This window comes from Oncorhynchus keta, chromosome 20 (assembly GCF_023373465.1).
Source record: "Oncorhynchus keta strain PuntledgeMale-10-30-2019 chromosome 20, Oket_V2, whole genome shotgun sequence".
NCBI lineage: Eukaryota > Metazoa > Chordata > Actinopteri > Salmoniformes > Salmonidae > Oncorhynchus > Oncorhynchus keta.
Genome location: NC_068440.1, coordinates 36,709,725 through 36,727,224, shown reverse-complemented (window position 1 = coordinate 36,727,224; position 17,500 = coordinate 36,709,725). Strand labels below are relative to the sequence as shown.

General features: G+C 46.3%; 1 long non-coding RNA gene and 1 pseudogene across 9 annotated transcripts; one reads left to right on the top strand and one right to left on the bottom strand.

The window, feature by feature from the left end:
• Positions 1-16,545, top strand: part of LOC118371390 (unconventional myosin-Ig-like) — a 94,951-nt pseudogene extending 78,406 nt beyond the window's left edge.
• Positions 1,364-2,656, bottom strand: LOC127909981 (uncharacterized). Of its 9 annotated transcripts, XR_008073229.1 has the most exons (4): positions 2,504-2,600; positions 2,319-2,466; positions 2,134-2,244; positions 1,364-2,059 (listed from the first exon to the last, which is right to left on the bottom strand). It is a non-coding gene; the product is annotated as an uncharacterized LOC127909981 (long non-coding RNA). The 9 variants fall into 9 exon arrangements; XR_008073227.1 differs by lacking the exon at positions 2,504-2,600 and adding an exon at positions 2,615-2,656 and having other exon boundaries at positions 1,364-2,355; positions 2,393-2,466; XR_008073226.1 differs by having other exon boundaries at positions 1,364-2,355; positions 2,393-2,466; positions 2,541-2,625.
• Positions 16,546-17,500: the final 955 nt, after the last annotated feature.

Below are 17,500 nucleotides of genomic sequence, written 5' to 3'. Positions count from 1 at the left end.
CTGCGTCCATCTAAACACATCTAGGTGGGACAACCACATGTCACAGTCATAGTAAATACATTTTTCCTCAATAAAGTGTATTATCAGCAAGGTCAGAGCAGAGATAATGGGAGGGGGGGGGGGCACTCAACATGTGGTGTTTTTGCTCTAACCTACACGAGTAATTGTTTTTCTCCCCCAGAATGCACCCTGGGGAGACTCAAGATGCTGGGGCCAGCTGGTTGAGATTGGTCTTTGTTGGTGGTGATGACGACATTGCTACGTCAAGGTGCGGTTTGGCCAGTCTGGTCCTCCATGCCAGAACAAGCACCCTGCCCATCCGTTACCCAAGCCCAACTCAATTGAGTCCATGTGTTCGGCACAACGTGGTGTTTTGCAGCACCAGCTTACATTTTAGTGTGTATGTATGTAGGTTAAAGGGACAGTTGGTTGAGATGGGTCTCTGGTGCTGGTGATGATATTGATGTCGATCACAATGCTACATCAGTGGGCAGTTGGTTGGAGGGCTGTCTGGTGCTGGTGATGATATTGATGTCGATCACAATGCTACATCAGTGGGCAGTTGGTTGGAGGGCTGTCTGGTGCTGGTGATGATATTGATGTCGATCACAATGCTAAATCAGTGGGCAGTTGGTTGGAGGGCTGTCTGGTGCTGGTGATGATATTGATGTCGATCACAATGCTACATCAGTGGGCAGTTGGTTGGAGGGCTGTCTGGTGCTGGTGATGATATTGATGTCGATCACAATGCTACATCAGTGGGCAGTTGGTTGGAGGGCTGTCTGGTGCTGGCCAAATGCTACATCAGAGTTGGTTGGAGGGCCTGGTGCTGGTGATGATATTGATATTGATGTCCATCACAATGCTCATCAGTGGGCAACAAGCCCCCAAGCCCCCTGGCCCATCCTCTGCCCAGTCTAACACCCAGATAGCATCCTCTTCCTACCCACCTTACACTGCCCCTCTCTGTAGAGGCCGCAGATGCTGCCGTTGCCCCAGCGATGTTTGCCAGGCAGCTGAGGAGGAAGTGTGAATTTAGATTGCAGGCGGAATTTTTATTTTTTTTACCTTTTATTTAACCAGGCAAGTTAAGAACAAATTCTTATTTTCAATGACGGCCTGGGAACAGTGGGTTAACTGCCTGTTCAGGGGCAGAACGACAGATTTGTACCTTGTCAGCTCGGGGGTTTGAACTCGCAACCTTCCGGTTACTAGTCCAACGCTCTAACCACTAGGCTACGCTGCCGCCCCGCTTGGGCTTTGGGGCGGGCTGCTTTGGGGCTTGGGGCGGGCGGCTTTGGGGCTTGGGGGAGGGCGGCTTTGGGGGGCGGGGGCTTGGGGCGGGGGCGGGCGGCTTTGGGGCATGCACTGCAGTACGGCCCATCCCCCTCCTGGTAGAGCGGAACATATCTCCCTCTCTGCTACCCATGTCACTCACAGTACGGCCCATCCCCCTCCAACTTTTTGGACCCATGAAGACCTCTAGTGCGAATGAGTTGTTTTACCACTCTGGTACTATGGTGTGAATGAGTTGTTTTACCACAGTGGAACTGTGGTGTGAATGAGTTGCTGTGCTACTCTGTACTGAGGTGTTAAACATGTCCCAGGCTCCACACTGGGCCTGTTTCTCACCTGTGAAAGTGAATCTCTGAAGACCAAGAAGTATAGAGGGTAGTTCCATGAGATAAAGACATGATGAATTGAGGAACAGTCTGGGTCTTTAGCGGTCGGGTAAACTACCATCATTCATCTTTCAAACACTCAGGAGATTCCTGTCCAAAAAACTGTCTATCCATGACCTCTTACATCCAGCTTTAAATGACTCTTCCATCATGACCTCATCATCCAGCTTTAAATGACTCTTCCATCATGACCTCTTCATCCAGCTTTAAATTACTCTTCCATCATGACCTCTTCATCCAGCTTTAAATGACTCTTCCATCATGACCTCATCATCCAGCTTTAAATGACTCTTCCATCATGACCTCATCATCCAGCTTTAAATGACTCTTCCATGATGACCTCTTCATCCAGCTTTAAATGACTCTTCCATCATGACCTCTTCATCCAGCTTTAAATGACTCTTCCATCATGACCTCTTCATCCAGCTTTAAATGACTCTTCCATCATGACCTCATCATCCAGCTTTAAATGACTCTTCCATCATGACCTCTTCATCCAGCTTTAAATGACTCTTCCATCATGACCTCTTCATCCAGCTTTAAATGACTCTTCCATCATGACCTCATCATCCAGCTTTAAATGACTCTTCCATCATGACCTCATCATCCAGCTTTAAATGACTCTTCCATCATGACCTCTTCATCCAGCTTTAAATGACTCTTCCATCATGACCTCATCATCCAGCTTTAAATGACTCTTCCATCATGACCTCTTCATCCAGCTTTAAATGACTCTTCCATCATGACCTCTTCATCCAGCTTTAAATGACTCTTCCATCATGACCTCTTCATCCAGCTTTAAATTACTCTTCCATGATGACCTCTTCATCCAGCTTTAAATGACTCTTCCATCATGACCTCATCATCCAGCTTTAAATGACTCTTCCATCATGACCTCATCATCCAGCTTTAAATGACTCTTCCATGATGACCTCTTCATCCAGCTTTAAATGACTCTTCCATCATGACCTCTTCATCCACCTTTAAATGACTCTTCCATCCATCACTGTCTCTCACGATGGGATAGTTTTAAATGACTCTTCCATCATGGGACCTCATTATCCTGACTTTAAATGGGATAGTTCCATCATGACCTCTTCATCAGAATAGTTTAAGTAGAGGGCCTGTTCCATCAATAGTTGGTTACCTGTCTTCATGGTGGAATAGTTTTAGGTAGAGGGCCTGTCCTCATGGTGGAATAGTCATCAGAGGGCCAGTCTTTGGAATGACTCTTCCAGAGGGCCTGTCTCATGGTGGAATAGTTGGTTAAATGACTCTTCCATGAGGGCCTGTCTTCATGGAGTTTTAAATGACTCTTCCATGGTGGACCTAGTCATTAGGTAGAGGGCCTTCCATCATGACCTCTTCAATAGCTTTAAATGAGCCTGTCTTGGTGGAATCATGACCTCTTCATGGTGGAATAGTTTTAAATGACTCTTCCATCAGGTAGACCTGTCTTCATGGTGGAATTTAAGAGGGCCTTCCATCATGACCTGTCATCAGGTGGGATAGTTGGTTAGGTAGAGGGCTCTTCTCTCATGGTGGGACCTCATCAGGTAGAGGGCCTGTCTTTGGTGGGATAGTGGTTCCTTCCATCATGACCTAGTTGGTTACCATCCATGGTGGAAAATAGACCTGTTTCATGGTGGGATAGTCCATAGACTGTCTCTCATGGTGGGATAGTTGGTTAGGTAGAGGGCCTGACCGGTCTCTCACATGATGGGATAGTTGGTTAGGTAGAGGGCCTGACCGGTCTCTCATGGTGGGATAGTTGGTTAGGTAGAGGGCCTGACCGGTCTCTCATGGTGGGATAGTTGGTTAGGTAGAGGGCCTGACCGGTCTCTCATGGTGGGATAGTTGGTTAGGTAGAGGGCCTGACCGGTCTCTCATGGTGGGATAGTTGGTTAGGTAGAGGGCCTGACCGGTCTCTCATGGTGGGATAGTTGGTTAGGTAGAGGGCCTGACCGGTCTCTCATGGTGGAATAGTTGGTTAGGTAGAGGGCCTGTCTCTCATGGTGGAATAGTTGGTTAGGTAGAGGGCCTGTCTCTCATGGTGGAATAGTCGGTTAGGTAGAGGGCCTGTCTCTCATGGTGGAATAGTTGGTTAGGTAGAGGGCCTGTCTCTCATGGTGGAATAGTTGGTTAGGTAGAGGGCCTGTCTCTCATGGTGGGATAGTTGGTTAGGTAGAGGGCCTGTCTCTCATGGTGGAATAGTTGGTTAGGTAGAGGGCCTGTCTCTCATGGTGGAATAGTCGGTTAGGTAGAGGGCCTGTCTCTCATGGTGGGATAGTTGGTTAGGTAGAGGGCCTGTCTCTCATGGTGGAATAGTTGGTTAGGTAGAGGGCCTGTCTCATGGTGGATAGTTGGTTAGGTAGAGGGCCTGTCTCTCATGGTGGGATAGTTGGTTAGGTAGAGGGCCTGTCTCTCATGGTGGGATAGTTGGTTAGGTAGGTGGAGGTGCTGAGGGTCTCTCATGGTGGAATAGTTGGTTAGGTAGAGGGCCTGTCTCTCATGGTGGAATAGTTGGTTAGGTAGAGGGCCTGACCGGTCTCTCATGATGGGATAGTTGGTTAGGTAGAGGTGCTGACCGGTCTCTCATGGTGGGATAGTTGGTTAGGTAGAGGGCCTGACCGGTCTCTCATGGTGGAATAGTTGGTTAGGTAGAGGGCCTGTCTCTCATGGTGGAATAGTTGGTTAGGTAGAGGGCCTGTCTCTCATGGTGGAATAGTTGGTTAGGTAGAGGGCCTGTCTCTCATGGTGGAATAGTTGGTTAGGTAGAGGGCCTGTCTCTCATGGTGGAATAGTTGGCTAGGTAGAGGGCCTGTCTCTCATGGTGGAATAGTTGGTTAGGTAGAGGGCCTGTCTCTCATGGTGGAATAGTTGGTTAGGTAGAGGGCCTGTCTCTCATGGTGGAATAGTTGGTTAGGTAGAGGGCCTGTCTCTCATGGTGGAATAGTTGGTTAGGTAGAGGGCCTGTCTCTCATGGTGGAATAGTTGGTTAGGTAGAGGGCCTGTCTCTCATGGTGGAATAGTTGGTTAGGTAGAGGGCCTGTCTCTCATGGTGGAATAGTTGGTTAGGTAGAGGGCCTGTCTCTCATGGTGGAATAGTTGGTTAGGTAGAGGGCCTGTCTCTCATGGTGGAATAGTTGGTTAGGTAGAGGGCCTGTCTCTCATGGTGGAATAGTTGGTTAGGTAGAGGGCCTGTCTCTCATGGTGGAATAGTTGGTTAGGTAGAGGGCCTGTCTCTCATGGTGGAATAGTTGGTTAGGTAGAGGGCCTGTCTCTCATGGTGGAATAGTTGGTTAGGTAGAGGGCCTGTCTCTCATGGTGGAATAGTTGGTTAGGTAGAGGGCCTGTCTCTCATGGTGGAATAGTTGGTTAGGTAGAGGGCCTGTCTCTCATGGTGGAATAGTTGGTTAGGTAGAGGGCCTGTCTCTCATGGTGGAATAGTTGGTTAGGTAGAGGGCCTGTCTCTCATGGTGGAATAGTTGGTTAGGTAGAGGGCCTGTCTCTCATGGTGGAATAGTTGGTTAGGTAGAGGGCCTGTCTCTCATGGTGGAATAGTTGGTTAGGTAGAGGGCCTGTCTCTCATGGTGGAATAGTTGGTTAGGTAGAGGGCCTGTCTCTCATGGTGGAATAGTTGGTTAGGTAGAGGGCCTGTCTCTCATGGTGGAATAGTTGGTTAGGTAGAGGGCCTGTCTCTCATGGTGGAATAGTTGGTTAGGTAGAGGGCCTGTCTCTCATGGTGGAATAGTTGGTTAGGTAGAGGGCCTGTCTAGGTGGAATAGTTGGTTAGGTAGAGGGCCTGTCTCTCAGGGGAATAGTTGGTTAGGAATGAGGTGGAATAGTTGGGAGGGAGTGGGGGAGGGTTATAGAGGGCCTGTCTCTCATGGTGATAGGGAGGGAGAGGGCCTTCTCTCATGGTGGATAGGGTTAGGGAGAGAAGGATGAGGGGAGAGTGAGTTGGTTAGGAGGGAGTCTCTCATGGTGGAATAGTTGGTTAGGTAGAGGGCCTGTCTCTCATGGTGGAATAGTTGGTTGGTAGGGGGCCTGAGTGTGAATGTCAGTTTAGTGAGTTTTCATTTTTGGGGGGATGAGTTTGTTCTCATTTTTATCTTATTTAAAACATTCAACCACAAAGCAACATACTTGTATTTCTGGGGCACACTCTTTTAACACCCCATGGACACATTGCTATAAATAACCTTGCCTGCCATGGTTTTCTTCACAGACAGATAGTGTTACAGCAAGTGCTATGGAGGTGCTATGAGGGAGATGCTGCTAGGTAGGTTTCTTTGCAGTTTGTCATAGAGAACTCACTGGCTGGAATGCATATAGGTAGAGGGCCTGTCTCAGTGAAATTAGGTCTGTTTTAGAAAGTGGCTGGTAGAGGGCAGGCATCGTGGTGGAATAGTGTTAGGAACCCAGAATAGAGTCCTGTCAGGACCTGGAATAGTGTAGTTAGGTCAGGGCTGTTCTGGTGGAATAGTCTGTTGGTTGTCTCATATTAGTTGAGGTAGGGCAGTCATCACAGTTGCAGGTAGAGGGCCTGATCCCATGGTGGAATTATTCACAAAGCATCTCAGAGTAGGAGTGTTGATCTAGGATCAGTTTTGCCGTAATGAATAGGATTGCATGGACATGGGATCCTGATCCTACTCTTGGTGGTAGTTGAATTAGGTAGAGGGCCTGTCTGTGAGGTGATCTGAGGTTAACAGGCAGCCTACTTGTCCCATTGAGGTGATCTGAGAGCCCCTCTAACAGGCAGCTAACTACTTGGAACCCATTGATACTGTGAGGTGATCTGAGAGCCCCTCTAACAGGCAGCTAACTACTTGGAACCCATTGATACTGTGAGGTGATCTGAGAGCCCCTCTAACAGGCAGCTAACTACTTGGAACCCATTGATACTGTGAGGTGATCTGAGAGCCCCTCTAACAGGCAGCTAACTACTTGGAACCCATTGATACTGTGAGGTGATCTGAGAGCCCCTCTAACAGGCAGTTGGTTAACTGTCTCTCATGGTGGAACCCAGTTGATACCTGTGTGGTGGAATAGTTGGTTAGGTAGAGGGCCTGCCCCATCTAACAGGTTAGCTAACTACTTGGAACCCATGGTGATTGGTTAGGTAGAGGGCCTGAGATGAATAGTTGGTTAGGTAGAGAGCCCTCTCTAACAGGCAGCTAACTACTTGGAACCCATTGATACTGTGAGGTGATCTGAGAATAGCCCCTCTAACAGGCAGCTAACTACTGGTGGAACCCATTAGATACCTGTCTCTCAGGTGATCTTGGTTAGGTAGCCTGTCTAACATGGTGGAACTAGTTGGAACCCATTGATACTGTGAGGTGATCTGAGAGCCCCTCTAACATGGTGGCTAACTAGGTTGGAACCTGTCATTGATACTGTGTTGGTTAGGTGAGAGGGCCCCTCTCAGGTGGAATACTTGGAACCCATTGATACTGTGAGGTGATCTGAGAGCCCCTCTAACAGGCAGCTAACTACTTGGAACCCATTGATACTGTGAGGTGATCTGAGAGCCCCTCTAACAGGCAGCTAACTACTTGGAACCCATTGATACTGTGAGATGATCTGAGAGCCCCTCTAACAGGCAGCTAACTACTTGGAACCCATTGATACTGATTGGATGTTCTCATCTCTGTTACCCTGATATGACTAGATATGTATTGTATGGTGAGGAATCATTGTCTGTCATGTTGTTTTCATAGGGAAAGGTGTATGGCAAGGTTTGAATCAAATGAATATGATGTTGTCTCGCAACACAAGGTGTAGTTAGCCTGGTCTTGGATCTGTTTGTGCTGTCTTGCCAACTGGGACTGGGCTACAGTGTTAACCCTGCTGTCACGCCTACTGGGACCAGGCTACAGTGTTAACCCTGCTGTCACGCCTACCCCCTCTCTCCATCGCTCAACGTTGCTGGTCTACTAATCACCGGCCCTGGCAAGCATTATTACACACCTGGTCCCCATCATTACACACACCTGGTTCCCATCATTACACACACCTGTATTTCATCATTACACACACCTGGTTCCCATTGTTACACACACCTCCTCCCACCAAAAGTAGCAATGCTTTTGTAGTTCTCAATGGCTAACTTTCAAACGTTCAAAAAACGACGTGGTCGAAAGGACTGTCAACACATACTGAGCAGCTCACGTTACAGACAGAAGCATGCTACATGGCAGACCAATCTAAACTCATCTCCCGGCATGCCCAGCCCATACATTATCTTAGCCAATCATGGCTAGTGGGAAGGTTCCTGTGTTTTTCCATGACTAAACCAACTAGGTTCGTAAATTTTACCATTTTATTTCTATTTATGGATGTAACACAAGTTTGTTAATAAAACCTTCTTCAGGATCGGTGTCCCTTGAGCTAATGTAGGCTAATGCGATTAGCATGAGGTTATAAGTAACAAGAACATTTCCCAGGACATAGACATATCTGATATTGGCAGAAAGCTTACATTCTTCTTAATCTAACTGCACTGTCCAGTTTACAGTAGTTATTGCAATGAAATAATATCCTGCCATTGTTTTGAGGAGAGTGCATCATGAACATGAATATTAGGCACATTTGGGCAGTCTTGAAACAACCTTTTTTAACAGAAATGCACTGGTTTATTGGATCAGTCTAAAACTTTGCACATACACTGCTGCCATCTAGTGGACAAAATCTAAATTGCACCTGGGCTGGAATAATACATTATGGCCTTTCTCTTGCATTTCAAAGATGATGTTCTGTGAATGGTTTGTCCTCTGACAAATCAACTGTACATTCAAATGAATATGATGTTCCAACACAGGTTCTGTTTTTTGTGCTGTCTTGCCAGGGACCACTATTGTTTTGTCACTATACCAGGCTACAGTGTTATTTTACCTCTTGGGGATGTTATCCAGCGCATAATGTAAACTTTCACTGCTATGGCGGATGACACACCTGGTCCCCATTTCAATGAAACATGGTTCCCATCCCCAAAATCCCACCATTAACGCCTGGTTCCCATCATTACACATAAGTACTGGATGGCTGCAAACTTTCTACTATTAACACACCTCCTCAAAACCCCATTAGATGCTTGTTCCCATCAGGTCCCAAGAAACAAAGAGATCCCATTGAATCTGACAATTAATCTTAATGGTTGTACAGTCGTCTCAAATAAAACTGTCCCAGGACCTCCCATTCATTACACACTGGTTCCCTGATCTCACTTTTGAAGAACATATCAAGACCATTTACACACCTGGACAGCTTTTTTCCATCACACCTGGTAACATTGCAACCTGGTCAGAAACTTTCTGTCCAAAAATGATGCAGAAAAATTAATCCATGCTTTTGTCACTTCTAGGTTAGACTACTGCAATGCTCTATTTTCCGGCTACCCGGATAAAGCACTAAATAAACTTCATCATTACACACACCTGGTCCCAAATTACACACACCTGGACGTCATCATTACACACTGACTAGAACCAAAAGATTTGATCATATTACTCCAGTGCTAGCCATCAGGCAGTCTTTGCTTTCACTGGCTTCCTGTTTGCAAAGCAATTAAACTCTCCTGATTTCAAGGTTTTACTGACAACTAACCTACAAAGCCATTACATGGGCTTGTCCTTACCTTGTCAGGTCTCTGATTTGGTCCTTCATAAGACCTTGATCGTCCTACGGTTTGTCAGCAGGCCTCCTAATTGTCCCTAGAATTTCTAAGCAAACAGCTGTTGAGGCAGGGCTTTCTCCTATAGAGCTCCATTTTTATGGAACGGTCTGCCTACCCATGTCAGAGTTCAGCAAACTCGGTCTCAACCTTTAAGTCTTTACTGAAGACTCATCTCTTCAGTGGGTCATATGATTGAGTGTAGTCTGGCCCAGGGTTTAGCTCCACCCATTCAGAAGGTGAACGGAAAATGGCTCAATGTTTATTTGTCATGTAAAAGCCCTTGCTGTCTCTGCCTGTAGCAATATCAAAAACAAAGTGTCCAGATAAAAATATTTCATAAATATTTAATTGATATAACCCTGTTACGATTACCCGCTGAGTCACAAGCTTGATGGGAAATGCTCTCTCCAGCCCTCAGCCCTGGGGGTTGCTCACCTGGATGGGACACTATGATTCACTGTTGTCTACACATTTTCCTGTAAATGGCCGTTGCCCCCCAGTTTGGCCCTGATGGGTCATGTAATAATCCGTCGGATGGGGCCACAGTAGCTAGCTCCTGACCCCTCCTGTCTCAGCCTCTACCAATCTGTATTTAGCTGCAATAGTTTATGGTTCAATAAAATTACTTTCTGCCAAAATTAGAAACGGGTAGGGTCAGTTTGTTATATCTGGAGTACTTCTCCTGTCCTATTCGGTGTCCTGTGTGAATCTAAGTGTGCGTTCTCTAATTCTCTCCTTCTCTCTTTCAGTTTCTCTCACTCTGGAGGACCTGAGCCCTAGGACCATGTCCCAGGACTACCTGACAGGAGGACTCAAGTCACAATGGTCCACACCTTGCTGTCAAAAAGTCCAGTCCACCTGGCCATGCTCCTGCTCCAGTTTCAACTGACCTGAGCCCTAGGACCGTGCCCCAGGACTACCTGACATGAAGGCTAAACTCATCTCCCGGCTGTCCCCAGTCCACCTGAGCCAATCTGTGCTGCTGCTCCAGTTTCATGACTGTTCTGCCTTATTATTTTACCATTTTGGTCATTTATGAACATTTGTTAACATCTTGGTCATGTTCCCTGTTATAATGTCTAATGCGGCACAGCCAGAAGAGGACTGGCCACCCCATAGACATATCTGCCCGCAGTTCCTCTTCTTAATCTTTCTTCCAGTTTTGGCCTTTCTATGAAGTTTTATCCTAGCCATTGTTTTGAGGAGACCTGCATTGTTTGCTGTTTTAGGGTTTCTTGAAACAACCTAGGCTGGGTTTCTGGATACAAAACTTTGAGATATCACTGCTGATCTAGTGGACAAAATCTATATAAATGGAATAAATTTGATTTGATTTGATGTTAAACATTTAAAAAATACAACTGTTGGTTTCTTCTTTGAATTATCTTTTACCAGATCTATTCTGTTATATTCTCCTACATTTCTTTCACATTTCCACAAAGTTCAAAGTGTTTCCTTTCAAATGGTTCCAAGAATATGCATATCCCTGCTTCAGGGCCTGAGCTACAGGCAGTTAGATTTGTCATTTAAGGTGAAAGTTGAAAAAAAAGGGATGTATCCTGAAGGCACATGAAAGTTCACATGTTCCAGAAGCCATTTCTGCTAAAAACAAATAAAGCATTTTGATTTAAAATGTAAAAAAATATGTTGAAATGCTGCTCCTGCGACATACGCCTAGTTTCCTGAAGCGAGTCACATATCCTAGACAACTCATGTAGACACACACATACACGACTAACACTAACCCTAACCCTAAATCTAACCCTAACACACACAACACTAACCCTGACACAAAACCCTCTGGAAATAGCCTTTTTGCTTATGCCGACTAACATAATGTCCCCAGTTGGTCAAATGTTAGTTTAGTATTAAGTATAGTGAAACACACACACACACACACACACACACACACACACACACACACACACACACACACACACACACACACACACACACACACACACACACACACACACACACACACACACACACACACACACACACACACACACACACACACACACACACACACCCTTGCAGCACGGTGACTAACACTGTACCATTGTGTGGCAGGAGCCAGAGCAGATCCATACACCCAGCCACAGCCCAGCACTAAATGGCCTCATAGTTATCCATAATGGAGACAATGGAGGCATATGTTCACATTGGACTATCACACTCCAACAGCATAGAGGATGTGACAGGGGAATGGGAGGGAGGGGCCAAAACAGCACCCTATTCCCTATGAAGTGGACTAATGGGAGGGAGGGGCCAAAAACGAAGGATCTGAGATAGAGACGTGGTCCTCAGGCCCCTCCAGGTCTGCGTCCAAAACAGCACCCTATTCCCTATGAAGTGGACTATTTTTGTTGACTAGAGCCCCATGGACCCTGATCAAAAGTACTGCAAGGTAGGGAGTAGGCTGCCATTAGAGACGTAGCCCAGGAGTTGCTGCTGCGCCCCAGTTCTGTCGGCGGTCGATTCCACAAGGTTGAATAATTGGGCCACAGCATTAGGAGTTCTTCTTGGCTCATGGTGGAGCTGAGAACATCACCCTATTTATGAACCAGACCAAACCCCCCTTTAGACCAGCGATTGAAACCAGGTCGTAACCACCAGGTCTACAAATGGAACCCCCTTGTGCCTTCGGAAAGTATTCAGACCCTTAGACTCTGTCCACGTTTTGTTACGTTACGGCATTATTCTAAAATGGATTAAAGAGTTGTTTTTCCCTCATCATTCTAAACACACTACTCCATAATGACTAAGCAAAAACAGGTTGTTACAATATTTAGCTAATTAAAACATTTTTTTTTTAAAGGAAATATCACATAAGTATTCAGACCTTTTCCTCAGTACTTTGTTGAAGCACCTTTGGCAGCGATTACAGCCTCGAGTCTTCTTGGGTATGAAGCTACAAGTGTGGCACACCTGTATTTGGGGAGTTTCTCTCATTCTTCTCTGCAGATCCTCTCAAGCTCTGTCAGGTTGGATGGGGAGCATTGCTGCACAGATATTTTCAGGTCTCTCCAGAAATGTTCGATTGGGTCCCCTCAAGGACATTCAGAGACTTGTCCCGAAGCCACTGCTGCGTTGTCTTGGCTGTGTGCTTAGGGTCGTTGTCCTGCTGGAAAGGTGAACCTTTCCACCGGCATGAAATTCTGAGCGCTCTGTAGCAGGTTTTCATCAAGGACCTCTCTGTACTTTGCTCTGTTCATCTTTGCCTCGATCCTGACTAGTCTCCCAGTCCCTGCCGCTGAAAAACATCCCTACAGCATGATGCTGTCACCACCATGATTGCAAAAGGGTTTTCTAATGATCAATTTGCTTTTAAAATTATAAACTTGGATTAGCTAACACAACGTACCATTGGAACAGAGGAGTGACTGTTGCTGATAACTGGCCTCTTTACACCTATGTAGATATTCCATTAAAAAATCAGCCATTTCCAGCTACAATAGTCATTTACAACATTAACAATGTCTACACTGTATTTCTGATAAATTTGATGTTATATTAATGGACAAAAAATGTATTTTCTTTCCAAAAATAAGGGCATTTCTAAGTGACTCCAAACTTTTGAACGGTAGTGTGTGTGTGTGTGTGTGTGTGTGTGTGTGTGTGTGTGTGTGTGTGTGTGTGTGTGTGTGTGTGTGTGTGTGTGTGTGTGTGTGTGTGTTGTGTGTTGACATTGGAAGTTAACATACACCTTAGCCAAATACATTTTAAATTCAGTTTTTCACAATTCCTGACATTTAATCCTAGACAATTTCCCGGTCTTAGGACAGTTAGGATCACCACTTTATTTTAAGAATGTGAAATGTCAGAGAAATAGTAGAGAGAATTATTTATTTCAGCTTTTATTTCTTTCATCTCATTCCCAGTGGGTCAGAAGTTCACATACACTCCATTAGTATTTGGTAGCATTACCTTTAAATTGTTTAGCTTTGGTCAAACGTTTCGGGTAGCCTTCCACAAGCTTCCCACAATAAGTTGGGTGAATTTTGGCCCATTCCTCCTGTCAGAGCTGGTGTAACTGAGTCAGGTTTGTAGGCCTCCTTGCTCACACACACAAATTGCATTTGGACATTTTTCCCAAGGATGAACCAGACATTATAATTATATTCCGGCCCCCTGACCATCCACACAAGAAAAAAAATAGGGAAAAATATAGGGAATATGGAATAGGGTCACTGGTCAAAAGTAGTGGACGATATAGGGTCACTGGTCAAAAGTAGTGGACGATATAGGGTCACTGGTCAAAAGTAGTGGATGATATAGGGTCACTGGTCAAAAGTAGTGGACGATATAGGGTCACTGGTCAAAAGTGGTGGACGATATAGGGTCACTGGTCAAAAGTGGTGGACGATATAGGGTCACTGGTCAAAAGTAGTGGACGATATAGGGTCACTGGTCAAAAGTGGTGGACGATATAGGGTCACTGGTCAAAAGTGGTGGACGATATAGGGTCACTGGTCAAAAGTAGTGGACGATATAGGGTCACTGGTCAAAAGTGGTGGACGATATAGGGTCACTGGTCAAAAGTGGTGGACGATATAGGGTCACTGGTCAAAAGTGGTGGACGATATAGGGTCACTGGTCAAAAGTAGTGGACGATATAGGGTCACTGGTCAAAAGTGGTGAGAGATATAGGGTCACTGGTCAAAAGTGGTGGACGATATAGGGTCACTGGTCAAAAGTGGTGGACGATATAGGGTCACTGGTCAAAAGTGGTGGACGATATAGGGTCACTGGTCAAAAGTGGTGGACGATATAGGGTCACTAGTCAAAAGTGGTGGACGATATAGGGTCACTGGTCAAAAGTGGTGGACGATATAGGGTCACAGGTCAAAAGTAGTGGACGATATAGGGTCACTGCTCAAAAGTGGTGGACGATATAGGGTCATTGGTCAAAAGTAGTGGACGATATAGGGTCACTGGTCAAAAGTAGTGGACGATATAGGGTCACTGGTCAAAAGTAGTGGACGATATAGGGTGACTGGTCAAAAGTAGTCCACTATATTGGGAATTGGGACCCCTTGTAAAAAGTAGTACATTATATAGTGAATAGGGTGCCATTTCAGACCCTGCCTAGTCTCTCATTGAGAAATCTGGACCACCTCAACCTCCCCAACCCCCCACTACACTGCAATACCATAAGCCAGTTATAGACTGACAGACCTGGTCTGCACCTGAAATGGCAGCCTACTCCTTCGACTTATTGTAGTTCTGTGGCCCAGCTATATCAATCAAATCCCCCTGTCATAGCCCGGAGCTTAGTGTGAAGTTGAAACACAATTCCCCTGGTGTAGGTTTACACCGGGGCAGCTTCCTCTGGGCAGGTGGTCAATAAATATATCCTGGCCCCTTAGATCAGTATCGCACGTGATTCATCAAAACCTAGGGATTCTGAGAGGTCAGTGGGTTTGAGGGCCGCAGGGCCGTCTGTGTGTGGCTCTGGGAGGGGGACTTTATAGTGAACAAAGGGGTGTGGGGGGGAGGATGAGGAGTGAGGAATGGGGAATAGATGAGGTTTGAGTGACTTTGAGGACTGTGGTCACACCTGTTAGTGGCTTAGGATGGATGCCATGCAGCTTTGTGAAACTAGGCCACTGGAACTGAAAGGAAGCCTTGAGTTAAGCTTGAGTACAGTATACCAGCGCACACACACACACACACACACACACACACACACACACACACACACACACACACACACACACACACACACACAGCACACACCCGAGATTCCCTCCTACCAGGATAACCCACAAAGGGCTCCTTAACCAGCCCAGATATAGAGCAGTTTAATGGTGTGTCCATCCAGTCCAATAGACAGATAACGTCTTTTTGTTGTTGTTTTTTCTTTCTATTTTTACTGTTCTAATTTAGTTGGTAACCAGTTTATAATAGCAGTTTGTGGTATATGGCCAATGTATCACTAAGCATTGTATCGTGTCTAAGAACAGCCCTTAGTCGTGCTATATTGGCCCTACACCGCACCCCCGAGGTGCCTTATTGCTTAAGTAGATAAGGGGTATAATTACCTTGTATTACAAATGGAAAGACTCTCTGTGCTGTGTTGACTGTCCTTTCCTGGCAAACCAACCACAACATGTCATATAGAGATGGAAAGGGGTAGTATGTAACCTTGTTACAAATAGTAATACTGTTTGCAATACGCCTACCCTGTATTTCTGATCAATTTGATGTCATTTTAAATGGACACTTTACATTTTTTATTTATTTCAAAACAAGGACATTTCTAAAATTGACCCCAAACTTTTGAACAGTAGTGTATGTTATTTTGCTTTATATCTAAATAAGGGACTGTGGTGTACTCCTGCATGAAGCATTTGTCATTGAAATGATCAGTGCGTTAACAGGTTGTGTGTGTGTGTGTTTCAGTGTGAGGAACACCCCTCTCCTGGTGAAGGTTTGCTGCTCGGCCATCCAGCTGCACATGCGGGGGAAGCTCAAGAGCGTAACCGTGGAGACCAAGGCCGGCCAGGCCAACGCAGATTTCAGGAAGAGCCGCGACGGTTTTACCCTCCTGATCCCATCCAACTGAGACAGTCACCACTAGCTCCCCCAGCCAATCACAAATCTGGACCTGGAAGCCAGTTCCTCTGCTGATTTACATTATTCCTCTCTAATATAGGACTGATTTAGACCTGGGACACCAGGTGGTGCAGTTCATTATCAGGTAGAACAGAAAAACCAGCAGTCCTCCAGACCTCCAGGCTCAGAGATGAATAGACCTGATTTATCCTCTGGACTGTATCAAAGGGCTACAGTAGAGGGAGAGTAAATCCTCAACCCATTTCTCCACCCATGCAGTACACATATTCTTCAAAAGATGGTCACCCCTCTAATGTCTGTGGTTCAGACCAGAGATGGTCACTCTCTCTAATGTCTGTGGTTTAGGCCAGAGATGGTCACCCCTCTAATGTCTGTGGTTCAGGCCAGAGATAGTCACCCCTCTAATGTCTGTGGTTCAGGCCAGAGATGGTCACCCCTCTAATGTCTGTGGTTCAGGCCAGAGATGGTCACCCCTCTAATGTCTGTGGTTCAGGCCAGAGATGGTCACCCCTCTAATGTCTGTGGTTCAGGCCAGAGATGGTCACTCTCTCTAATGTCTGTGGTTCAGGCCAGAGATGGTCACTCTCTCTAATGTCTGTGGTTCAGGCCAGAGATGGTCACCCCTCTAATGTCTGTGGTTCAGGCCAGGATGGTCACCCCTCTAATGTCTGTGGTTTTCTAGGCCAGAGATGGTCACCCCTCTAATGTCTGTGGTTCAGGCCAGAGATGGTCACCCCTCTAATGTCTGTGGTTCAGGCCAGAGATGGTCACTCTCTCATGTCTGTGGTTCACTGTTATTGCCAGAGATGGTCACCCCTCTAATGTCTGTGGTTCAGGCCAGAGATGGTCACCCCTCTAATGTCTGTGGTTCAGGCCAGAGATGGTCACCCCTCTAATGTCTGTGGTTCAGGCCAGAGATGGTCACCCCTCTAATGTCTGTGGTTCAGGCCAGAGATGGTCACCCCTCTAATGTCTGTGGTTCAGGCCAGAGATGGTCACCCTCTAATGTCTGTGGTTCAGGCCAGAGATGGTCACCCCTCTAATGTCTGTGGTTCAGGCCAGAGATGGTCACTCTCTCTAATGTCTGTGGTTCAGGCCAGAGATGGTCACCCCTCTAATGTCTGTGGTTCAGGCCAGAGATGGTCACCCCTCTAATGTCTGTGGTTCAGGCCAGAGATGGTCACCCCTCTAATGTCTGTGGTTCAGGCCAGAGATGGTCACTCTCTCATGTCTGTGGTTCAGGCCAGAGATGGTCACCCCTCTAATGTCTGTGGTTCAGGCCAGAGATGGTCACCCCTCTAATGTCTGTGGTTTAGGCCAGAGATGGTCACCCCTCTAATGTCTGTGGTTCAGGCCAGAGATGGTCACCCCTCTAATGTCTGTGGTTCAGGCCAGAGATGGTCACTCTCTCTAATGTCTGTGGTTCAGGCCAGAGATGGTCACTCTCTCATGTCTGTGGTTCAGGCCAGAGATGGTCACCCCTCTAATGTCTGTGGTTCAGGCCAGAGATGGTCACCCCTCTAATGTCTGTGGTTCAGGCCAGAGATGGTCA